This window comes from Xyrauchen texanus, chromosome 25, assembly GCF_025860055.1.
Source record: "Xyrauchen texanus isolate HMW12.3.18 chromosome 25, RBS_HiC_50CHRs, whole genome shotgun sequence".
NCBI classification, from domain to species: Eukaryota; Metazoa; Chordata; class Actinopteri; order Cypriniformes; family Catostomidae; genus Xyrauchen; species Xyrauchen texanus.
The window spans coordinates 35,065,784-35,092,937 of record NC_068300.1 but is presented as its reverse complement, the minus strand read 5'-3'; positions in this window follow the sequence as shown (position 1 = coordinate 35,092,937).

The following is a 27,154-nucleotide window of genomic DNA, read 5'->3' as shown; positions in this document are numbered from 1 at the left end:
AATAAATAAACGGTAAAGATGTTTCCATCTTCTCCTTTTATAAGGGTTTCCAGCAGTGCTGGAACCCTGTTGTTTACATACTGATTTTCTTATAAGGGGTTCATGCATGAAGTGTTGATTAATTTCCTCATTTATTTTCTGCCTGCAATGTTTGCAACATGTATAATAAATTATTTACTATATTTATATAAACAATTTTTTTATGCTACAATAATTTAATAAATACTTCAGAATCCATAAATTACATTGCTTGCATTGCTTTTGTTTATTTATGAAACATATATTAAGTATTTTGGCTTACTTTAGTTAATATTGTTTACATACAGAATGATGCAGACACACATGCAATAAATGCAAACCAACAGAGGTCAGATAAAATGTCCCCTGCATGTATTTTGTTGTAAGTTCATCAACAGATTAATTCTTGATTGCTACCGCATTTCCAACATAACACGGCACACCTGCAGTGTAGACAGCTTTATTAATTATAATGGGAGAGAATACTGCAATTAACTTAAGGAGCTTTCTGATTCAGGCAAACCCAGTTTGGTTTTTGTTTAAACTAATAGACTAATCACTATCAGAAAAATATCATTGGCTGAATGATTATATTCATATTTCATGATGCTGTCCTAGTGCTCAATGATAATACAAAAAATGCCATGGTTTTACTATGGCACATGTTAAATCATGGGATAGCCATGTCTGAAAAACAATTATGTTTAAAATACAAGACAAATATTTAAATAATCAAAAAGCAAAGAATTTGTGAAGTATACTGTATATAAGTGCTACTTTTTTATAATTTCGCCCCTGTCCTTGCTGAGGTCTGTGCACGCCACTGCGTGCGTGGGTACTTTTATGAAAACTGTTATAACTCTTTAACGGAAGGAGATTTTATCACCAATTTTTGTAAATTTATGTATGGGGCCTCTCCCTCTTGGTGGCACTATGATAATTAAAAAAATAAAAATAGCTTTGACAAAGGAACCATTGCTCGGATCGACCTGTAATTTTGCATGCAATGTCTTTGTCCAAGGTACCTGCAAGTTCTATCAGGATAGTTGAATATCTCGACAAACATGGCCGCCATCAACCAATCAAGATTCAGCAGCTTTTAGACAAGGTTAACAAAGGCAGATCGGAATGAAACACGGTGGGCAAAAGTCTGTGCAAAATTTGAAGCCGCTGGGTGGCGCTATCACAACTGACATACATTTAAATTGCTGAATATTATGAGTTTGACACATCATATAATAGATCTGCACTTTCTGAACAACTTTGCCTCAAGGACGATTTGTGTCAATCAAATCGAGATTATTTAAAAAAAGAAAAAATATATACTTTTGCGAACTAGTCCTAGTTTGTTTTTATGTGAGATCAACAAAACCTGTACAGGAAGATATTTGGACAGCCTAGATCAATAATTATCAAAGAAAAGTTGAACTTTTTATTTGGCATGGCTATAACTGGGTAATTTAAACATATGGTTGTGGCCTAGATTTAGCAAAACCGAACAAGTCCTCCAAGAAAAGTCCTATTTTCATCAAACAGTGATCATTTGCGAGATAGCATTATGAAGAGGCTGTAAAATTTGTTGAGGATCGGACAATAGGTGGCGCTACAGTTATGAATGTTTATGCTATTGCATTTTATATGCGTGTGAATGGTTGTATATTCTGCAATGTTTCACACAGACACACTTTATTCAAATCATATGATAGATCTCCTCATTCTGAACAACTTTGCCTCAAGAACCATAGGTGTCAATCAAATTGTTCATTAAATATTTGAGATTATATAAAAAAAAAATATTTTTGGGTACTAGTCCTAGGTTTTTCACTCAATCTTGACAGAACCAGTGTAGTACAATTCTCTGAACTTCCAGATAAATAATTATATAAAAAACATAGAACTTGTTTATTTAGAATGGCTATAATAGTTATTTAAACATATGGGTGTGGCTCAGTTTACCCAAAGGCCAATAACTCCTAAACAAAGGTTCCAATTGAAATCAAATTTAGTACAAAAATGAAACGTGATTCCAAAGAAGCATGCTAATTTTTTTGTGGATCGGACAATAGTTGGCACTATAACAATCAGACATGTTAAAAAAAATACAAAATCTCTTGTTTACATCTGAGTGCTGAAAATTATAATGCTTTATCTCTATTTTAGATGCTTAAGGGCTATCAGAATAATTCTTAAAATGTGTAGCACATGTATGCACTTAAAGTCCCTATGCTGCTTGAACCCCGGTAATTGTTGCTTCCAGCTATATTTATTCCGGTAGTTGCTGCTTGCAGCTATATTTATTTGTATTATTCAAAAACCTTAAGTCCTAGAGATACCAGATTTGGCAGGATGGTCCAGTTATGTGCTTTAGCCCACTATGCCACCACCTTTAATGTTTTGTTAAAACTTTTCCTCATACTCACCAGATTTACATCTTGTCAAAAACCAAAAATGGTACTACTGTGAATAAGGTCCCCTATGATTGCCGCTTCTGGCTATATTTGTTCTCATTATTATTCTGCCATAAAACCGTATGGGCAAAAACCTAAAAAGTCCCCCACACACACTACGAAGGCACATACACACACCCATCAGAGTCTAGGTGGTGCTATTATAAGCAGTTTTACATTTTGGCTCATATCTTCGCAACTATAAGGGCTATAATCAAAATATTTTCCCCTCTGATACCTTGAGTCAAGGCAAACAAAACTTTTATTTGCTCAAAATTTGCATGTATGATCAAGGGACTGTCCTGACAAAAAAAAAAAAAAAAGGTTTCTGGATTTTTTATTCTTCAAATCGTTTCGAAGTTATTAGCTAATTAATTATTTGGCCATAGCCTTAATTTACTCAATGGGCTAGATCTTCTGAACGCAAGTCAAAACTTTATGAAACTTGGATTAAGTTGATATCACAACATTTTAAGGATGCATGCAAAGTTTGTTCAATTTTGTCACAAGGGGGCACTACAGCAAAAACATTTTTATAACTCTGCAACCGTTTGAGTGAAACATATAAATTTTGCATGCACCTTATTTAGGTCACGTGCTAACATGTCATTACAAAAACAATTCGACAACTCAATAAAAAAGACCGCCAGCAGCCAAAGAAAAGTAAGCAGCTGATAACTTGCATTGTGAAAGGCCGATTGTTATGAAAGTCATGGTGCTCTTAAGGGTTACCAAAATTAAGCTGTATACCAAATTTGTGAGAATCGGCAACAAGGTGACGTTATAATAAACTAATTTTCATATTTTCTACTAACTTCCGAACTGCAAGGTCTGACTTGCACATACAGGTCACCAAAATTAAGCAGTTCTATATTTGAAGTTGGGAGTTACAGATGAATGATGTAAAACCAATTTTTTTCCACTAGAGGGAGCTAAAAAATATATAAAAATACAATTTAAAAAGATATATATATATATTTGTGTAACCCATTTTGGAAATTTTTTACATACTAACAGTCATTCCCTGGAGGGCGCTCAGGGTTACACAGAGCACATTTATTGCATCATTCAGAAAGAGAATCCGACTGAACTAGTTCCAGAACTACAACTATGAATTTCAATTTACACTTTCATCATCAAGAATGTTAGTTAATTGTTTATTGGATCCATCCATTTCTTTATCAAACACAATCCAGTTGCTGTTCATGAATTTCAATTCTTTTAAAGCTAAAACCGACAAATATATGGCTATGACACTGCTATTTCATGAATATATATATATATATATATATATATATATATATATATATATATATATATACACTCACCTAAAGGATTGTTAGGAACACCATACTAATACTGTGTTTGACCCCCTTTCGCCTTCAGAACTGCCTTAATTCTACGTGGCATTGATTCAACAAGGTGCTGAAAGCATTCTTTAGAAATGTTGGCCCATATTGACAGGATAGCATCTTGCAGTTGATGGAGATTTGTGGGATGCACATCCAGGGCACGAAGCGCCCGTTCCACCACATCCCAAAGATGCTCTATTGGGTTGAGATCTGGTGACTGTGGGGGCCATTTTAGTACAGTGAACTCATTGTCATGTTCAAGAAACCAATTTGAAATGATTCGAGCTTTGTGACATGGTGCATTATCCTGCTGGAAGTAGCCATCAGAGGATGGGTACATGGTGGCCATAAAGGGATGGACATGGTCAGAAACAATGCTCAGGTAGGCCGTGGCATTTAAACGATGCCCAATTGGCACTAAGGGGCCTAAAGTGTGCCAAGAAAACATCCCCCACACCATTACACCACCACCACCAGCCTGCACAGTGGTAACAAGGCATGATGGATCCATGTTCTCATTCTGTTTACGCCAAATTCTGACTCTACCATCTGAATGTCTCAACAGAAATCGAGACTCATCAGACCAGGCAACATTTTTCCAGTCTTCAACTGTCCAATTTTGGTGAGCTCTTGCAAATTGTAGCCTCTTTTTCCTATTTGTAGTGGAGATGAGTGGTACTCGGTGGGGTCTTCTGCTGTTGTAGCCCATCCGCCTCAAGGTTGTGCGTGTTGTGGCTTCACAAATGCTTTGCTGCATACCTCGGTTGTAATGAGTGGTTATTTCAGGCAAAGTTGCTCTTCTATCAGCTTGAATCAGTCGGCCCATTCTCCTCTGACCTCTAGCATCAACAACGCATTTTCAGCCCACAGGACTGCCGCATACTGGATGTTTTTCCTTTTCACACCATTCTTTGTAAACCCTAGAAATGGTTGTGCGTGAAAATCCCAGTAACTGAGCAGATTGTGAAATACTCAGACCGGCCCGTCTGGCACCAACAACCATGCCACACTCAAAATTGCTTAAATCACCTTTCTTTCCCATTCTGACATTCAGTTTGGAGTTCAGGAGATTGTCTTGACCAGGACCACACCCCTAAATGCATTGAAGCAACTGCCATGTGATTGGTTGATTAGATAATTGCATTAATGAGAAATTGAACAGGTGTTCCTAATAATCCTTTAGGTGAGTGAATATATATATATATATATATATATATATATATATATATATATATATATATATATATATATATACATACGTATAGTATATATGAACTTTTAGACAAGACAGCTGTGTCATGAGGATCATTCTGTCCATTTGGATTATTTTGGTCTTGTTCTGACCATTCTTGTTTGGACCACGATGATTGTCACTTGAAGCTATATAATTTAGATTTAATTTTGTTGTTTTAATTTATTATTCTAGGAATTCCTCACTTAACATCTCTTTGGTTATTTGAACAAGTTGTTGTCACATTTACTTTGATATTTTTACATTAAAAGGGAGTTTATATTTATTCTGCAGGTTTTCATATGTCAACACATTTGTTATCGATATTTATATTTAGAACTAGGCAATGTTAACATTCATGCTTTTCATTTTCAGATTTATATTTAGTAAGAAAGTAAACAGCGAGCTGTTATTAGGAGCATTTCCACTATCGGGCCAAATGAGTGTGTGCTAGTGCGTGCCAGGGCCAGTTGCGTTCCCACTGTCACTTCCGGTGCTTCATCATGCCTTCTCGGTGCTTCTTCTGGGCCAACGGCTATGTGCCCTGGCCTGCTGATTACCAGTCAGGTCAGAGGTTTCAGCACCAAGATACTAATTTCCCAATTTTTCATATCTAGCTACCAGCTTACCTCAAGAGATTAATGGAGAATGGCCAATGAAGAAGGCTTTTCTGAATATTTGGGCTGAAGAAAATGTGCAATATCAGATTGCCGTGGTGTCTTCCGAATGAAGATGTGAATAAGTGTGCTGTCACCAAACTTTCCAAGTTGTATATCCAGTGCACAATCGTACAGGTTCTAGAATAAATTGTGGGCACATTACAAATCCATGTTCATTTAGATGACTAGCTAGTTTCCAGAGTCAGATACCTCAGCTTGAGTTTCCCTCTTGCTTGTAAAATGGCCTAAATAGCGGTAAAGTGTCTATTTAGCAGATGCTTTTATCCAAAGCAATTGAAAGTAAACTTCAAAGTAAAAGTCCCCCGGCAGCAACATGTGGTTAGATACACACATACATTCTTCATTCATCATAGTGGGAACTTTCCATTGACTTCTATTTTTACACTGAGCTAATTATATTTTCCACCTGTGACCTTTTATATTTACATTATTTAATATGTCGTCATCAAACGTGTTCACCACAAAACACTTGAGACCCCTCAACCCCAAACACACATTATTATTATTGCTCAAATTTATTTTCATTGACAAAACAAATAGAATATGCATCTACTATATATCCGCATTAGTTAGCTACACATATTAAGGTTAATTTTAAATCTTTGATCTGTAAAAGCACTGCTGCTCTATTTATATCCACCTAATGGGGATTTATTCTTTGTTAGTATAAAAAAAATGGGCCCCTCTCAATCGAATTAAATCTTACGACAAGCTAGGGTTCACTTCAGAGAGAGATAAGAGTGCAACTGAGGGATGGTAACATATAAAACTGAGCACTCTGCCATTTGATGAGCTTTAGAGCTTCAAGTGACAGTTTTACCATTATTTCTCCCTAAAAGGATATGAAATGAGCCCAGGTTATTTGCACATGCTGTCTACACTGGTTTAGTGCCCCATTCACTAAAGGAATTATGTAGATCATGCAATGGCACAAACATGCTCACAAAACTGCAGATGAATGCAATTTGCCCACACAATTCCAATCTTGTGGGCCAATTCTGAGCGCTATGTAGTGGCGGATGCAGCTATTAACAACCATTATCTGACACTCTTTGTCAGGTTTAAGCAGCATCACTGACTACTGTGATCACCTGAATAATCTCTTTAACATGCAGAAAGTGGGCTTGATCTCACAGCACATATGAATAAATGACAGGTTATAATGCTGGTCTCCATTATTTGGTCATTATTTGATGAATTACTGCTGATATTATCGATAGAAAATGTGCACAAACATCTCTTTTAAATAAACTTCCTTTCGCCGCCTGATTTCATCTGGCTGTAATAGCGCTCCCCAACGTGATGTGAGTTACACCAGGTAATTTTTGTGAATGAAGCGCAATCTTTAATAAGCCTTATTTACCTATAAATGACTACATATATTTAATCAATTTCAAACGTTTGAACTCATTATCTTTGACAGCTCTTTGCATTAACTGTATTTTAGCATATATTTATAAAATGATCAATGGAACAATGACACAAAGTTTCTGGATCAAGGCAACTATGACACATTGTAAACACATACAGTATAAGCAGAAACGTCTCGGTTACTGACGTAACCTCCGTTCCCTGATGGAGGGAACGAGGCATTGTGTCGCTGAGTTGACACTAGGGGTCGCTCCTTTGGAGCAAGGCCATCTCTGATTTTGAGAAAAGCCAATGAGAATTGGCGTGTGGAATTTGCATGCCACTCCCCCGGACATACGGGTATAAAAGGAGTGACGCTGCAAATACACATCAGGTATCGCATTGAGGAGCCGAGCCAAAGACCCGGCGCTTTCAGCGGATGGTTCAGTATTGTGGCTAGCGGGAACATAACGTCTCATTCCCTCCATCAGGGAACGGAGGTTACGTCAGTAACCGAGATGTTCCCCGTCTGTCACTCAGTCGACGTTGTGTCGCTGAGTTGCCATTAGGGGTCCCATGGAAAACGGCACAGAGCTGAACCGAGTTACGCAGACAAGCGGTGCGAGACGGACAAACCTCCGTGTGCCTCGTAGCCAGCGCAGCAAGCCGTCGCATAACTACCCCCAACACACTGGCAGGCATGAAGCGGTCCCCTGCACCTAGGGGGAACATCTAACTGCTCAGAAGTATAAGGACTGGCTGGCCCAGCCGGGGCCTTCTCTCTATTTTTCTCCCCTGTAAAAGGCTGGGGGCCAAATATAAATGGTCCAAGCTGGGGGGTGTCCCTCCAAGAGGAGGACACCGCGGAGACCACACCCGGCCCCGAGGGGGGGGGGTTTAGGTGGAATACACACACGGTCTTACCGGCTAGCAGCGGAAGCACATCCTGTGGAACGGCGCCGTGGTAGACCCTACCCAAAGGTGGGGAGGGGTTACTACAAACATGTCGACCCAGGGCAGAGGACCCTCTGTCCAAGGAAGATGCGGTTTGCCAGTAGGGAAACCATTTTGCGGGATATACATCACACGGGGTTGCCGAAGGGGGCAACCAGCACATGTGGAGCACTTACCTCAGTACGGGGGCCTAGTGACGCCCTTACCAGGGCGGCAGTGAGCCTCTCCGAAGACTCAACGGCCGCTAGGCTAGGGAGGAAGAACGTCCAGGGTTCACACTTCCTGCGAACGCAACTGGGGAAAAGAGCGCACGTCTTCACCTCAAGGGAGGGGAAAGGCGCTATGCACAAGCGATACACCCGGACAAGCTGACCCGAACTTAACTGTTTGTATCACCTGATAACACACGGGACAAAACTGGCTCAACCCTGAGGTTATAGAACCTCGCAAAGGTGTTAGGTGTTGCCCAACCCGCGGCTCTACATATGTCTGCTAGAGAGGCGCCATGGGACAAAGCCCATGAAGCCGCAACGCCCCTGGTAGAATGGGCTGGTATGCCTTCGTGATGGCATCGACGACCAAGTGGGCGATCCTCCGCTGTCCGCCAAAGCAAACAAAGAGCTGCTCAGAGCTTCTAAAGCTCTGCATGCGGTCCAAGTAGATGCGAAGAGCACGCACCGGACACAGTAATGTAAAGGTTGAATTTGCCTCCTCCAGGGGCAGCGCTTGCAGGTTCACCACTTGATCCCTAAAGGGGGTCGTGGTAACCTTGGGCACATAGCCTAGTCGGGGTCTCAGGATGACGTGAGAGTAAGCCGGACCGAACTCTAGGCACAGTTCGCTAACAGAGAACGCCTGCAGGTCCCCTACCCTCTTGATGGAGGTGAGCGCCGTCAGGAGGGCGGTCTTCAGAGAGAGCGCCTTTAGCTCTGCTGACTCAAGGGGCTCAAAGGGAGCTCCCCGAAGGCCCCGAAGGACCACGGAGAGGTCCCACGAGGGAATGAGGCACGGCCTGGGGGGATTTAACCTCCTCGCGCCCCTCAGGAACCTGATGATCAAATCGTGCTTCCCTAAATACTTACCTTCCACTGCATCGTGATGTGCTGATATAGCGGCTACATACACCTTCAAGGTGGCAACACGTCTGCGTGACAAGGACGCGGTGTGTGCCGTGGCGCCATGCTCGTCTCTCGACTCGGGTCTGCAGCCAGTGCTGGAGTGGTCTCATATGCATCAAACCAAGCGGTGTAACCATGGCTGATGATGCCATATGCCCCAGGAGCCTCTGAAAGGATTTCAGTGGGACCAACGTGTTCTGTCTGAACGTACGCAGACAGCTCAGCACTGACTGTGCACGCTCACTGGTGAGACGCGCCAACATTGAGACCGAGTCCAACTCCATACCGAGAAAAGAGATGCTCTGAACCGGGACGAGCTTGCTCTTTTCCCAGTTGACCCGAAGCCCCAAGCGGCTGAGGTGCCTGAGCACCAAGTCCCTGTGAGCACACAACATGTCTCGCAAGTGAGCTAAGATTAGCCAGTCGTCGAGATAGTTGAGGATGTGGACGCCCGCTTCCCTCAGTGGGGCAAGGGCTGCCTCTGCGACCTTCGTGAAGGCGCGAGGGGACAGGGACAGGCTGAAGGGCAGGACTTTGTACTGATATGCCTGACACTCGAAGGCAAACCGGAGAAAGGGTCTGTGCCAAGGAAGGATCGAGACATGAATGTACGCATCCTTCAGGTCTACCGCCGCGAACCAATCCAGATGCCGGACGCTCACTAGAATGCTTCTATGTGTAAGCATCTTGAACGGGAGTCTGTGCAGAGCCCAGTTCAGAACTCGCAGGTCGAGGATTGGCCGCAACCCACCGCCTTTTTTGGTACGATGAAGTAGGGGCTATAAAACCCCTTCTTCATCTCGGCTGGAGGGACAGGCACTATTGCGCCCTTCTGTAGAAGGGAGGTGATTTCTGCACACAAGGCAGCGGCGTTCTCGCCTCTCACCATGGTGGGGCGGACGCCGTTGAACCTGGGCGGGTGCCTGGCGAACTGAATCGCATAGCCGAGTCGGACTTCGAAGCCTTCTTAGGGTTCTGGCCGGCCATGAGGCGGGGGACTACCCTCATGTAGTTCTCTAAGTGCCTTGGCTTGGTGCACCTGCAGGAGTGCCATGGCATGTAAGGCGGAGGCAGCGTGTCCAGCAGTGCTGTAGGCTTTAGCCGTCAGAGACGACATCAGCCTACAGGCCCTGGACGGAAGCGTCGGGCGGTTCCGCCAGGTGGAGGCGTTTTGCGGGCATAAGTGCACCGTGACCGCTTGGTCCACCTGGGGAATCGCCGTGTAGCCCCTTGCCGCCCCGCCGTCGAGGGTAGTGAGAGCGGAGGAGCTTACCGCTCGTATGCGAGCAGTGAAAGGCGCGAGCCACGGGCGCGTAAGCTTCTCATGCACCTCCGGGAAGAAAGGAACGGGGGTGGAGCGTGGCCGTAAGCAGCGCTCCGGCCCCAGGAACCAATCGGCGAGCCGCAAGGGTTCGGGGCGGAGGGTTCCACTCCAGTCCGACACTCGCGGCTGCCCGGGCAAGCATGGCTGTCAGCTCTGCGTCAGCCTGCGACTGAGCCGCCGCACCCGAGGGTGGGATCTCAGCCGAGTCTTCAGCGTCAGACATGACAAACCCGCTCTCCGATGCCGCGATTGAAATCTCATCGTTGTCAGGCGCTCTGAACGTGATCGGTTGGAGCATACGAGCGTGGCGGGGAGTGGGAGGTCCGTGGGGGTTGTACCCGGCGGAGAGGCTCCCACTGAGGTCCCCATATCGCCCCCAGCGTTAGCCGACACCGCCTCATACCCATAGGTAGAAGGACCGAGTCGGGGAGCGGCTGGGGTGCCCCGCGCTCTTATGAGTGCGAGGCGCAACCGCAGCGTAGCCATGGGCATGCTCTCGCAGTGAGAGCATGAACCATCCACGAACGCTGACTCTGCGTGGGTAGCACCCAGGCACAAGAGGCAACGATCGTGGCCATCAGACGGGGAGAGAGAACGACCGCAACCAGTAAACACACAAACGGAAAGACATCTTGAAAAAGACGCTTCACCGTTTGTGCCACTCTTTTAAGGTTTTTTTTTATTTATTTTTTTATATATATATATATATGTTTACGAGAGTATAAATGTATATATAAATGAAGTTATTCACTCTGTAACTCTTTTATCGGCTGCTGAAGTGCCCAGGGGTGTATGCTCAGCACAAACGTAGTATGCGAGGTGGAGGACTGCTGGAAAGCGCCGTAAAGCCAACAGCTTGCAGAGATGACTGGAACAGCAGAGGAATTCAGCTCTATGACTGCTCTCTCGGCTCCGAAAAAGATATCTGATGTGTATTAGCAGCGTCACTACTTTTATACCCGTATGTCCGGGGGAGTGGCATGCAAATTCCACACGCCAATTCTCAATGGCCTTTTCTCAAAATCAGAGATGGACGTGCTCCGCAGGAGCGACCCCTAGTGTCAACTCAGCGACACAACGTCGACTGAGTGACAGACGGGGAACTAGCAAGCCGCTTTATTTCAAAACGGAAGTATGTTATGAGGCTCAGTGCAGGTAGTCCATTGTTACTGTTCAAACCCTAATTTGTTCACCCCAATTAAATTTTTTCTAGCAATGGATATCAAATCAACATAACATTATTACATAAACATATTAGTCAAATTCAATATTTAAAGTTCTAATAAAAAAACAAATGTGCCAAAAAGGGTAACAGTGTTGCAGATATAACCAATTATTCACTCAGAAGGGTTCAGTAGAGTTCAGTATTCACTCAGTAGTTAGCATGGCACCAAGAGTTTGCAGACATTTAATGTGTTTAATGTAGCTGCATGTCATGCTGTCTTATTTTTCTGTTAGATAATACATTAATGTATCTAATAGTTCTCAATCTATGGAGCATGTGAGTAGTGCCTTTGTTGCTTTAAAAAAAGAAAAAGAAAAAAAGAAAGTTACAGCACCAATTTGTTCCCTATTTGTGAACAGTGCCTTTTAGTGCCATCTGGGGATATCATTTATCATAGCTTTGGATTCTGTCTATGACAGAATTTTGTTTCACCTGTCCCGTAACTAATGCTAACTATATTTCTGTTAGATACATTAACTTTTCAGTAGCTGAAGCTCTGGGATTTCAGCACAGAGAGGATGACATTATACGATCTGTCATGTTCATCTGTGCAGGTCTCTATAGAAACAGTCACACACATTTACACATGAACACAGGATGTAGAGGTCACTCTGTTAAGACTCGCGCACACACACACACACATACACACACACACCAGCAACACCATCCTTGAATGCATACCTTGGGTCTTTAGTGACCCAGGACATAATTATGCATAGCTCAATATGTTATTTTAATGCCAGTTGCGTCTAATGACATTTCAGTGTGATAGTAATGAATCCTGTTCTATATTTTTTTGAATCATCTCTTTGATATATAATAAAACACTATCTGGCCATTTTGTACATACATTTGTGATAGATATATGAGTATGTGACTATGTTTGGCGAAACACCCATGCGTTTAATGGTTAATGAAAATATGCAGTACATCCTCCCTTTAGACATTCCACCCTTGATCACATCTAAAGCAAAGCCTAAAGAGAAAAAGCGGGCAGAGATGAATGAGGATGACTCTCTCTCCCTGCGTGTAGCCATTATATTTTCCAACATGTTCAATGCATTTGACAAAAGCATTACTGAAAAATGTTTCAACATGTGGTAAGTCACTGTTTTATGGGTGTAATTATATAAATTACAACATTTGGGTCACATTGAAGTGTTTATACTGAGCATTCAGACTGAGTTTGGTAATATCAATGTTTTATTTATTTTTATTTTAGTTTACATAAAATGAAATTTCTTTCACCATTTACTCTCATATTGTTTCAAACCCATCTTACTTCCTTTCTTCAGTGGAACACAAAATAAATGAATAATGTAAGGCTTCCATCACCATTCACTTTTATTGCATAATGTTTCCATACAGTGAATTTGAATGGTGACTGAGGCTGCCATTCTGTCTAAACTGAGATCCTGAATCTCTGTGTTATTAAAAATCGCAGGACACTTCTCATAAAGAGTAGGGATGTAAGCCTGGTGTGCTGGCCAAATTCCCCCCATGGGCCTTCCCAATCATGTCCTCCTAATCATCCACATCCCTGAATTGGCTACATCACTCTACTCTCCTCTCCATCAATTGCTGGTCTGTGGTGGGAGTTCTGGTGCACTATGGCTGTCGTCGCATCATCCAGGTGGATGCTGCACACTGGTGGTGGTTGAGGAGATTCACATTATACTATGTAAAGTGCTTTGAGTGCCAAGAAAAGCACTATATAAATGTAAGGTATTATTATTAAACATCTATTTTTGTGTTCCATGGGAGAAAGAAAGTCATACGGGTTTGAAATGACATAATGGTGTATAATTGATGCCAGAATTTGTATTTTTGGGTGAACTATCAATTTAACTTTTGTCAGAACTTTCTTCTGATGCTTCCAGAACCTTCTCCTTTTAGACCATCTTCACACCATATGGCATATGGTTCCAGGTTTGAGTCATGGAACATGAACTGCCAAAATTGTTCACCTTAGCAAACCTCAGGTTGCTTCAGGGTAGCTCCAGCGTCTCATGTAACCAGACTTTTGTCTGTCGGCCAGCATTGGTTCTTATTGCAGCATTGCCAGACTAAACTCACTGTGAATTATGAGCTTTCCAAAATTAAAACCACTGCCCAGAGTGGTCAAAGCTGGAAATTTTGTTTTTAGTTGTAAATGGCACAATATAGTCCAAAGGCTGCATATTTTATTAACGTAAGTGGAGTAAAATTAATTAATTTTAATTTTATTATAATTTTTTTTATAATTAATATTATTAATTATATTTTATTAACTAATTAATTTTAGACAGAAAATGCAACATCTGAATCACCCTTTATCACAAATTATGTGAAAATAATTATTTTGTGGTTTCCACGGGACCAAAGCCCATGTTTCTGAGGCTGCTCACAAAACAGGCAAACGGTAGAGCCATAGGAAAAGATAATACATTTCAACTGATGCGAAAATATCTGTTGAGTGGTGACACTTGTCAGTAACTTGGCAGAATGGGGTGAATGTCAGGGCAATGGAAAATTCAGTAGCAATGTTAAAGTGTTAAACAATAAAAATGTCAAATTATTAGGGCTGTTGATTTAATAACGTGCGATTAATTAAAAAAAAATAACACGTTAAAAAAATTTATGCATTTAATCTCAATGCTTTCCAGAGAAATGCAAGCTTGTAGTACCACCTGTTTACTCCAGAGGGCAGTAAGTGAAATTTCAGCTGTGTGAGCAACACACAGTTTATTACAGTGTACCAAACATTAACAACCTGTCAGCGGACACACAACACAAACGTGCGTTACGTTCTTGCGTTCAAAACACTTGAAGGAGCGCAAATGCGAACTAAGGGATCTCAAGATGTGTTTAAAGATTGAATATTAAACTATATTTAACTTGACACAGTGACCTAAACATTACACTTTTATGACGCAACACACCCGAGACGCGACACAAGTATGTCTGACGCAGGTCATACGGTCTTTACCTCACAAATATTTAATTACCAACTAGGTTAAGGATGTGTCCTTTAAACTGTTACAGTGTTTTTACACAGTCAATCTTTATTTAAGAAACATGCTCCTTGAAATAGATCCACTTTGCTCCTTCTGTAATGCTGTAGATTAATCTGCCCCTCACCTTTTTTGGGAATGTGTCCACGCTGTAGTATTTTGGAGAAAATTTTGTTTGTTTGTACGTACCTCTATTTTAACTAGTTTTTCTTTGCTTTATAAAGACGTTTTATTTGGTTTTCACAGTTTTGATAACTTAAGTTAATATTTTCTGACTAATCTGTTTATTGTTCTTTCTCAAGTTTTTTATACATAAGTGTACATTTATTTCTATAAAGCCCCTATTTGCACTTTTTTGTAAAGACTTGAAATATTATTTAAATACTCTTTGTACCTCCAACAACTCTAAAGCATTGAAAACCATTACACTATGTAATGAATATAATGTTTTGGCATTATTGTAAAATATATCTGTTGTATGGCTGTTTGGCTTGTTTCTAAAAAAAAATAAAAAATGTCTGTCGCAGATGTACATTTACAGGTCCTTAAACAATCCCTCATAATGAATCTCCAACTGATTGATAAATTCACTTGTGAAATGGATTGCTGTGAACTGTATGCCAATGACTGACTTATGATCAATAATATGGTAGTAAACAATACATTGTATTCTAAATCTGCTTTTTGTATTGTCTTATCAATAATGAACTCTTCTGCTACAAGAATGTAATGCATTTTAATTATCTGAATATTTTTTTTTATTTTATATATATATATATATATATATATATATATATATATATATATATATATATAATATTTTATATATTTAAAGATGACCATGTATAATTATTTCATCATTATATATTGACTTATTGTTATATGAGGGGCTTTCTCAGCAAATATTTGTATATGCTATTATATGTGATTAATTAATCGGGACACCATGTAATTAATTAGATTAAACATTTTAATCGATTGACAGCCCTACAAATTATATATAATACTAATCAATTATTCCTTACATTTATGTAGCTCTTTTCTAGGCACTTAAAGCATTTTACATTGTATAGGGAGAATCTCCTCAGCGTAAATCAGTGTGCAGCATCAACCTGGATGATGAGAAAGCAGCCATAGTGCACCAGAACTCCCACCACACACCAGCTATTGATGGAGAGGAGAGAGATGATTTATAAAGACAATTAATGGATGGGAATTATTAGGAGGCCATGATTGAGAAGGGCCTATGGGGGAAATTTAGCCATGACACCAGGTTTACACCCCTAATCTTTACAAGGTGTGTCCTACGATTTTTAATGTCCACAGAGAGTCAAGACCTCAGTTTAACATCTCATCTAAAAAACAGTGCCTTTTTACAGTATAGTGTCTCTGTCACTATATTAGGGCATCAGGCACCCACACAGTTCACAGGGTGAACATGTAATGACCAATAATGTCTCATGTAAAGCCCTCTGCCAAAAACTGAAGGGGACAGACATTAGGGATTTATTTCATACAGCCATCTGTGTGACAACAATAATCTAATGTCATATTGTATGTCTACACTACGATATTGTTTTTTGCCTTTTATATTGAATTTAGATAAATGGTAATTTTTGCAGCATATCTATTTAAAAAAAAAAATTAAAGATCAGTGACCAAGTCAACAGTGTAGAAAGACAGGTGACACAAGCTTCTAAGATTGTAAAGGTAGTTAATTGTTAAATTGTTAAATCATATTTGACAAGGACATTACGGTTATTTTGATTCTGGCTGACTGGATCAATGTTTGAAATGTTTGACAGTCATTTGGTTATATGATAATTATTTTGTTTAATATGAAAATTTTAATTCATACAAGGTTTCTAAATGTTAGTTAAATTATTAAAGTTTTATAAAAAAAAAATAGTGAAGTTTCTCAAAGTTCAGTTGATGTCCTTTCTTTCAAATGATATCACGTATTCTTAAAAATACAAAACATATTCCTGAAAAATTAAACAATTCTTTAAAACTCTCATTTTGTGAAGAGAGGCTGTTTTTAAGATTTAACAATGCTTGGGAACTTAAACATGTAAAAAACAAAACAAAAAAAAAAAACCTGTACGACCTGACTCCTGGGTAAAGTGTAAAACCAGCCAATCAGATTGAAATTCCATTTTGAAAAAACGCTTTGACATATGTGTCAGACTAGTCTATGGGCATGCTGGCTGAGACTGTATATTGATTTTGTTAAATGACTTATTATGTTCAATTCACCTGTTGCACCCTTGAATCGAGTAATCAAGACATAAACTGACTGGAAAAGTGTTACAGGTTTAGGTGTGCTCTTGATCATTTTAGCAAAGAATGTTTGTTCATTACATTCTTGAATCCTAAAATGCACTGCTGAGGCCACTCCCAGTCTGGCCAAGCTATTTTTTAGCTGGTGTGCCAGTCTGACCAGCTGACAAGTGGCCAAAACCCCTCTAAGAACTAACTGTAAAACAAACAGCTTGAGCATGCTGGGAGTCCAGCTAAGACTAGCAAACCAGCTTTCTTGCATATCTTTAATATAAAATCATTGTCTTATTCATTATCTTCTATCCATCTTAAAGTTAGCTCAAGGTAGGCAGAAATACTTACTCTACTGAGGTAGAAATTGTTGAATTGAAGTTGCACAGCTAAAGGACAGACATGATCTCTTCAAAGTACATTATGAATGACATTTAGATGGAAAAATGTATTTGAGGAGATGACCTTGCACTGAAACTAAATGCATTAGGTAAAATGTCGTCATGCAACTCACACTTATAAAGAAAACAAAACAACAGTTATAAATATGATATGCCCTGCTCACATTCGTCTGAGAGTACTTTTATCAAGCTCAGCAATGGTTTTAACTTAATTTATCAAAGCAGATTGCAGTAATACTTGATTAATTAGCCGTTTCCATGGCAACAGGAGAAATACTGCTTGTTATTTAATCATGCTAGGAAGCACACACCTGCAGAAGTTAATGCCAGCTTCATCTCCCTTTGTAATTAAGGTGGAGAAAAAAAACACAATGTAAGTCGAAATGAATGTACTGAAGTAAAGCACTGATAAGAAAGTTGGCCCTCACCATTGAGCAAAAGACAGAACGTTCTATTCCCATTTAACAACATGAGGAGATTATGTAAATGCCATTCAACTCGACTCTAGAATATTAATCAACCACATTTTTATATTCGGACGTTGTTAACAAGACAATGGATTATTTGAAAAGGTCTTTTCAAAATTTTGGAATACAGGCGTGTCCTGATTATAAAACACCCGTACACTGTAAAAACTAATAGTTATCTCAAAATGTAATCATCTTAAAGGAATAGTTCACCTAAAAATTAGAATTCTCTCATCATTTACTCACCCTTGTGCCATCCTAGATGTGTATGACTTTCTTTCATCTGCAGATCACAAATTAAGAAAATTTTGAAAAGAGTATTTCAGCTCTGCATATCCATACAATACAAGTGAATGGATACCAAAATGGTACCTAAAGGCACCATAAAAGTAATCAATAATACTCCAGTGGTTATATCTTCTGAAGACATGATCTATGGGTGAGAAACAGATCAATATGTAAGTAAAATATTGCTATAAATACTTCTCCCTCCCCAGTAGGGGGTATATAATAAAGTTAAAGTAGAGATTGACTGATCAAACAGGAGAATTTATAGCAAAAACTAAAACATTGATCTGTTTCTCACCCACAGCTATCATATCACCTATAATTCGTATGACTATTGTTGTTGTTTTGTTGTAGATGGTTGATTTGAATGAAGACATCATTATCATCATTGGGTGATTAGTGTTACCTCTAGTGAACCTGGAGCCTGTTAAATTTAAGCCATTCTCTACTCAGTTGTACTTTACAAAAGTACAGATTCATGTGAACTAATAAGTACTGGGGAGAATCCATTGTGTCATATGGTTAACTGAGATTTCAGTCATAATTCCCCTTATACTGTATGAGAGGTGCTAAAACTATTTAAATAATTAATAAAAAAAATACTTGAATCGCAGCTGAGTTCAGTTTACTTGTAATCAATTAATATTACAAAAAAATAAAAATAAGTTCAGTATACTTGAGCCAAATAAGTATGCTTACTAAGATTTTTAGGTACTTAGGTATACATGCTTTTTCTAAGCAAGGTCAACTAATTTAATTTTAGAGTGTATAGCACTTCTGGAAATGTTAATATGTCAATGTAAATACAAGCAGAAATGAATGAAAACAATGCTGTTGATATGTCAGTTAAATTAACTGAATTTATCAAGAAGTCTAAGAATAGCATGGAATTTGTGTTTTGTTAATCTGCTCAACACACTCTCAATGAAGCTTCACTATAGTGATTTCTTTCCTGCACCCACTTAAATGCCACATTTGGTACGTGTGTTTAACGTCACTCTGATGCCATATACAACTAATTTCAGACAATTAGAATATTTTGCCTAAGGCTAAATTTGACAGTAAAATGAATGGAAATTCTGACTTAATTTACTCATAGCATTATTATTTATTTTTCAATCGACATGAATGCCGCCTTATTCCTCTGCTGCAAGCATGCATCCACAGGAAAAATATGAATTGACTGACGATGTGGGGTCTGGAGAGGGCATTTATATAGTTTGATGGATGTGTGTGCTGATGAATGACTGAGAAATTCCCAATTAATTAATGCTTCACAGTTATATTTTGCCTGTGGAGTGTAATAAAAATATTTGAATACGTTGACTCGATTTGTGAAGTGGATTGATGGCAGCAGCCATGCGTTACAATGTTACTCATTCACTTTTAGGGATTTAGGAGTCATCAGGATGACTTCTATGTTATTTTGGATTTAGGAGCTACTTTTAGCATTAAAAATGCTCTATGAACTATTCCTGTCACCATAGGTGTAATTTAAGTGTGGGATGGGTGGAACATGTTCCTACCAATTTTGTACCCACCACCTTTTTGAAATAGCTTTCGTCACGTTGGAGTCAATTGCAGAGGAAACATCTCCAGTTCTTCAGCAGGAGTTTCCATTTTATTTGTATGTGTTATAATCAAGTTATCAAGTTAATAATGTGGAATATTTATTTGAGATCCTAAATTGGTCACAGAGACCGACTGTTTATCTTTTCTTAAGAGCATTTATGAAACGTTTGTACAGTGCATACGGCCCCAGAAGACTTATAGACAGAATATAGTGCTTATGTCCTGTCAGTTACTCTTACTTTGGATTTATGTTGTTTTTTCTCATTTTCCAAGCTTGACAGACCTGAGTCATTATGGCAAATACAAACTGTGTAGACTTTTAAAAAAAAAAAACCTTTTGAATAAAAAAGTTTAAATTAAAAAGTGTACTTGTAGAAAGCAACCACCTAAAACCCCCTAGTATCGAGATGGCAAGTTTTGCGTGGACAAGCACCTTGTGAATTTACTTTAGAACATAGTTTTTAAGCTAGGTAAGGCATGCATCACTATTGCCATTGCTCATACTCACTTAGGGGTTTTTACTGCAGGAGAGGCAAATAACAGCTGTTGAAGGGGTCTTGACATGCAAACTGGATATGGGAAGGTGAATAATGTGGATGTGGAAAGGTGAATAATGTGTAACCATTGTCTTCAGATCCTGCCTTAAATTTGCTTAACATCTTGGATCGGCAGCTCTGGGTGAGCCATGCAATTTGTTGAGCAAATCCAAATCTTTTGGTAGTAGTGGTAGTATTTGACAAGGAAAATGTCTTTAACTACTATCTTAACATTAAATACATGCAATACAGGGGCCTGTGTAGCTCATCGAGTACTGACGCTGACTACCACCCCTGGAGTCACGAGTTCGAATCCAGGGCAAAGTTCTCACAAGATTCACATTTGATGCTACTGAGGTTCAGGTGTGGTAGATTTAGTGGTAGGGTAAGGGTTTAGATTATGGTTGGGGTATGGTTATGTTAAGGATTGGAGGTAAGGTTAACAGTGTAATTACAGATGAAATTAAATGCAGGTACATTAAATGTAAATACAATGCAACAACATATATACTGTATATATAATTAGGACATGAGTACATATTAGTGTATAAAATGCTAATGTGCATACTAGTTAAATATGTTTAATATAAATTGTGTCCATTTTTCCAGTTGGATCACCCTCCTCCCTGTCTAAGGAAGAATATATATAACCCTAACAAGTCAAATTATTATCTTATTATCTTATTTTTCTTAAGATTACTCATGGGTCCACTGAGTTTGTAATTGCTGATGCTGGCAGGATGTTAGTCATGTACAACAACAACACATGGCTTTAAATACAAATAGCCCTCATGTGGGGAATCATCTGTGTTTCATGTACATGGCATCGCCATTACCTTCAGAGCTTACTCATGTAAAATTGTTCATAGGTCTGTGCACTGTCCAAATTTAGCCGTGATGTTCCTTATTTTGGCAAAATTATGACAAATGGGTATCCCATACAGGATAATACAAAATACGGGACATCACGGCTGTGGTTTAGCGCTACGGTGCTTGAAGGGGACCATGGTTCCGGGCGGCGAAACACAGTTGCACAGGCAGATCAAGTTATTACATTTTGATGAAAGATTATGAACACAAACCTTTTTACTCTTTGGAGTAATCATACACTATAACATAGATTGCAAGGGTAGATAAGATTCATTTTAATTTCATGTTGTCTTTAAGTTTAACACGAGTGCTTAGATGCAAATAGACCTCTGAATGATCTGTTTAAAACATCAGCAAATGTAGTGTTTTGATGCTAGTGCAGGCTAACATCACTGAGAATTGGGGAAAGTGGAACTAAAATACTTTAGCTGAAATTGGTCTGTGCTTACCAAAATTTTACCACTTCCCACAGTGGCCAAAGTCGGTAGTGTTGTTTAATGAATGGGCACATTTGAGTGGCAGATTCTAGATGAAAAGTCCACAGTGGTGCCAGCGAGGTTTTCTTTTTTTAAATAATGTAATACGGTCAATATTAATAGGAATGCATCTTTTATTAACTCTACACCCCAACACTTAATTGTCAGTGAAGTAAAAATATAATTTTATAGTGAAAATACAAACTCTGATCCACACTCATTGTTTATTTAACACAATCACTTCCTCGTTTCCATGGGTCTTGTATGTTGTTTGCACAACATGTTTTCTCATCACCAAGGGAAAGGATAAACAAATTTGAACTGATGCAAAATTAGATAGCACTTGTTAGTAAGTCAGCATGGGCTGATTTCAGGGTACATGAGCATTCAAAAGCTACATGTTGATTTCTTGTGTGATAATGTTGGTTTGATGCAGGTGTGCTGGTAACCAAGATTTTTATCTAGCAAACCAGCTAGCCATTGTTGGTCATCAGAAGGCCTATGCCGGTCAACCAGCTTTACCAGCTAAGTTTTGTTTTCTGAACAGCATGGCTATACTGGTTTCCCAGTTAGACCAGCAATAGCAAACATAAACCAACCTGAACCTTCATGGAAATCCATGTTACTCTGAGCATGTCTTCTCAGCAGGATGGGTTCCTCTGAATGTCCTTCCTTGCTCTTCCACTGGCCTCCTGTTGGGATGATGAATGTTCTCCAGAGAGCAAAGAATAATAATAATATTATAAGGGGCATTCAGAGTCCTTCACTTCAGCAAGGGATTTTCAGAAGTGAGACCAAGGCAAAGTGGGTCTGTTTAGAAGGTTACTCATGGCAAAGACAGAATGATCCAGTTACTAAACACAGCCAGTCTAAAACACAGAAGATTAAAGACAGGCAGGCCACCCAGTAGGAGAGATGCACGTTGGCCGATATAAATGACTTATCACCACTGAACCATCCAGAGAATGAGAGAGAAAGAGAAACCAGGGAATAGCACCTCACATTAAGCTTTACCTTGCATCTTATCTTGGTCACTTTGTCTAAGTGAAAAGTACAAACAATTGAGCTAAGTAAAAATGGTGCAAGGACATTCATAAACGATTTGCTGAGTGCTTTGGGAATAAGGGCTTTGGCTGTAGTTCCTCTATTTGCAATGCATGTCGGGAGATGCAGCTCTGCAGTACCAAAATATCTGTCAAGCAGAGATGCGATAGTGAGCTGAACAGACTGCAATATTTGTCTCTATCTTCCATGTAAAACCATCAGCCAGAGGGAAAAGTATGTTTGTAAAAGACCAAAGCATATAGCTGTACCATGGTGTAATGAAGCTCAGTCAATGACAGGCAGATGAAGACGATGATTAAGTGAGAAACCCAAGTGCGGTTTATTTCCAATCGTGATAACCAGAAAACCTAACTATAAATATGAACAAAATAAAACATAAACATGAGCAACTAGACTTGACAATAACATTACATTAACAATACCTGATAAATGACAATGGCAAACACGAGGGCTTAAATACAAGGACATGGGTAACAGGTAAGATAACAAGACTAAATTAATTTAAAACAATGAAAAGACAAGACTAATAACAAAGTAATCAAACAATGAACCAATGAAAACAAGACACATGAACAGGGGAAACACATGACAAGATCACATGAGGGAACAGGAAATTACATGACATGACACCATATGATCTAAATAGGAACAAAAATATAAAATAAAAGACATGAAAAACAAACACATAAACATGCCATATCCCCCCCCCAACTTAAATATGACATATCCACCCCAACTAAAACATAAAAACAAAAACATGGGGGGGGGTGCATTCCCCCAGATCTTGCAGATGTGCTGCGGTGACATGGCATGGAGCAGGCTGAGGTGCTGCTGTGACATGGCATGGAGCAGGGTGATGCGCTGCTGTGACATGCCATTGAGCAGGCTGAGGTGCTGCTGTGACATGGCATGGAGTAGACTGAGGCGCTGCTGTGACATAGCATGGAGCAGACTGAGGTTTGGCTGTGACATGGCATGAAGAAGACTGAGGCATTATTGTGACAAGCTCAGGCATTGCTGTGACATGGCATGGAGCAGGCAGATGTGCTGCTGTGACATGGCATGGAGCAGGCTGAGGTGCTGCTGTGACATGGCATGGAGCAGGGAGATGCGCTGCTGTGACATGACCATGGAGCAGGCTGAGTCGCTGCTGTGACATGGCATGGAGCAGGCTGACTCTGACGTGGCTGTGACATTGCCTGGAGCATATCCTGGAGAAGGAGTTGATGTGGAAGCCGTGGAAGGCAGAGACTTGCAAAAAGAAGCCTTTCTTCTCCTCCTCCTCCTCATAGCCGCAGTTGGCAACGCTGGCTCTGGGATGGACGAGGCTTCCAGCTCGTTGGCCATGGCAGGCGTGGGCACTGGCTCCTTGGCCTTGGCAGGCGTGGACACTGGTTTGTTGGCCGTGGCAGGCGTGGACACTGGCTCGTTGGCCGTGGCAGGCGTGGACACTGGCTCGTTGGCCGTGGCAGGTGTGGACACTGGCTTGTTGGCCGTGGCAGGCATGGGCACTGGCTCGTTGGCCCTCTCCCCTACAGTTAATGGTGAACCACCCATCAGTAGGGCACACCGACCGTCAGGCATCAGAGAGGAAACTGTCTCATTCAGCCCAAAACAGAAACAGTCCTTGAGGGCCACCTCATTAAAATCCACCCTGCAGGCCAGAGTGCAGAATTCCTCTGCATAATCCTCCAGGGGACAACTCCCCTGGTGTAGACAAAGGAGCTGAACTGCTGGGTTCATCTTGTATTGGTCAGGTATTCTGTTATGAAGCTCAGTAGGTAATGGCTGGCAGAAGAAGATGATGATGAAGTGAGAAACCCAAGTGCAGTTTATTTCCAATCATGATAACCATAACCAATCATGATAACTATAAACGTGAACAAAACAAAACATAAACATGAACGACTTGACTTGACTTGGAAACAACATTACATTATCAACTGCTGACAAATGACATTGGCAAACATGAGGGGTTAAATACAAGGACATGGGTAACAGGTAAACAAGAAAAACAATCACAAGACTACACTATAAATAAGATAACAAGACTAAATTAACTTAAACCAATGAAAAGACAAGACTAAAAACAAAGTAATCAAACAATGAACCAATGAAAACAAGACACATGAATAGGGGAAACACAAGACAAGATCACATGAGGGATCAGGAAATCATATGACATGACACCACATGACCTGATCATGAAAACAAGAACAAAACACATGTTGACTCAAGGTTGACTCACTCTGTGTATAATTATGAGGTGTGTCCATTTAGAGTAAACATGTGAGAAGCAAATATGGCACTGGGCTCATTGGATTGATCTTTGCATTATGTAGCTATGTTCATATCTAGTTGGTATTTAAACTATGATGATGATCAACATTGCGTAATGCGATAATTTTGAAAAGATATTGTTATCCTACTGCAACATGACCTACCATTCATGTCTTAAACACCTTAATGAGGTGTACTGTATTTAATATGTAAAGTACATTGCCAAACTTTATTGCCTTTAGTATCATTTAGTGTCACTTAATATTTGCCTTTAGTGTCAAGATGCAGTAGCCACATTTCCACTATGGGGTCAAATGAGGGCCTGCTGGTGCATGCCAGGGCCAGTTGTGTTTCCACTGTTAATTACAAGGGTTTTCCGTGCCTCCTCATGGGCTTTGTCTGGGCCAGTGTCCAATAGCCTTTGGCCCACCAATTACCCTTGGGCAATACAAGGCCAACTGGGGATTGAGGTGGGGTCAATATCAAAGGTGGAATTTCACTGAGTCAGGTCAGAGGTTTCAGCACTAAGATCGAACTTGCAGGCTGTGTATCCATTCACATGCATCCGAAAGCGGGAGACCGGAAACGCAAGTTTGTGTGAAGAAATTTCGTTTGATGCTGTGTCAAAAGTTCAAGCTAGGTGAACTCTGAACTGTGAATCTGGATGACGAGAAGACACGTGTCCAATAAAAGATAGAAATGTCACCCGCTGACCTTGTTGCTCAATTCAAAGCATACATATTTTAAAGCTGTGTTTTTTATTGTTGCAGGAAAGTGAGTAGACAATATATAAAATTATATTTTAAATGTAATACAATTTTTCATATATGATTTATTATTTACTTACACCAGAAGCCCTCACACATGACAACATATCCTGTTCTGTGGCATTGTCTGAAAAAGTTTTGCATGTTCAAATCCTAGTGTGACTGCCCCTTTAAAAAAACGTAAAAAATAATGAATCCTGTATATTATAAATATATTTGTATAATTACATTTTTTATTTTTTATAGATATTTTTCTATAAATCCATAAGAGTCCCTAACCCCATAAAGACCCCTAAACCAAACCATTATCAGCTATATAAAAAAACATAACAGCAGACAAAAGTCACAATAATTTATTTAAATAGAAAAAGAAAAAATGCAAAAGTACAAAAGTAATCCAATCGAGGGTGTTCTGGGTGGTTGCTGGGGCCCAAAAAAGTTCAAGTATCTATGATATCAGATTTCTCTCTATAAATACCATATATAGGATATGGTATTTAAATCCTATAGCAAGCTATAGGATTTTTTCAGTCATTTTATCATCCACCTGATGAAAATTTGTATGATCTCTAAGTAAAAGCCCAATTCAATAATTCACACAATATGAGGTTTCATCCATGTTTATTGCACAAACAGTGTGGGACAAGTCACTATGTTTAATACTAACTTTGAGAAAACCCCTAACCCCAAGTATTATATAAGCAATAGTAATAGTGACGGTTGCCTTAGCAAGCACCACTGGTATGAATTGGTAAATCTATCCCAGTCTGTTGCTTTGCTCTTTACTAAATTATATATTTTTCTTCATTCAAAAGCAGAGCTCTTTAAGGGCTCTTAGTTGGCTGCAGAAGACTGTCTTGTTAGCAGCTGCTGTTGAGGCTAATTGTGTGCTATGTTAATAATTATCAAGACCATGTGTGTTCCCTGCGAGAGAGCGCTTTGAGAAACTAACAGCTGAGCCTTCTTAACAGAAATCACTATCAGAATCCTATTCAGCGAGAAAAAATAAACACTGTAAATAGATGGATTAAAATCATCTGTTGCCATGGCTGTAGAGATTATGGTTGAGAGGGAGCAGAATTCATGAAAAGAAAGAAAGAAAGAAAGAAAGAAAGAAAGAAAGAAAGAAAGAAAGAAAGATTATTGAACTTTTTTGGAAGAAAATGTGTTTTATGAATTTCTATGTATACAACACGCACTGGACAGATGCTTTTGACCATTGCGTTTCAGTTTTTTAGCATCTCGTGCAGGACTGACACATTTTTAGGTACTGTGTAAAGTTTAAATAATAAAAAAAATGCATCTCCAGACACCTGCTTTCTGTTTCTCTCATTGTGCTGCGTATTGCAAAGCGTATCGCTTGATAAACGTGTAGCGTATTTAGGATTTCAATAAAAGATCACTAACTGGTTAGTTTATCGGTGTCGTGTTATGCTGTTAGCTTAAATTTACAGTGTTGACAATATGAC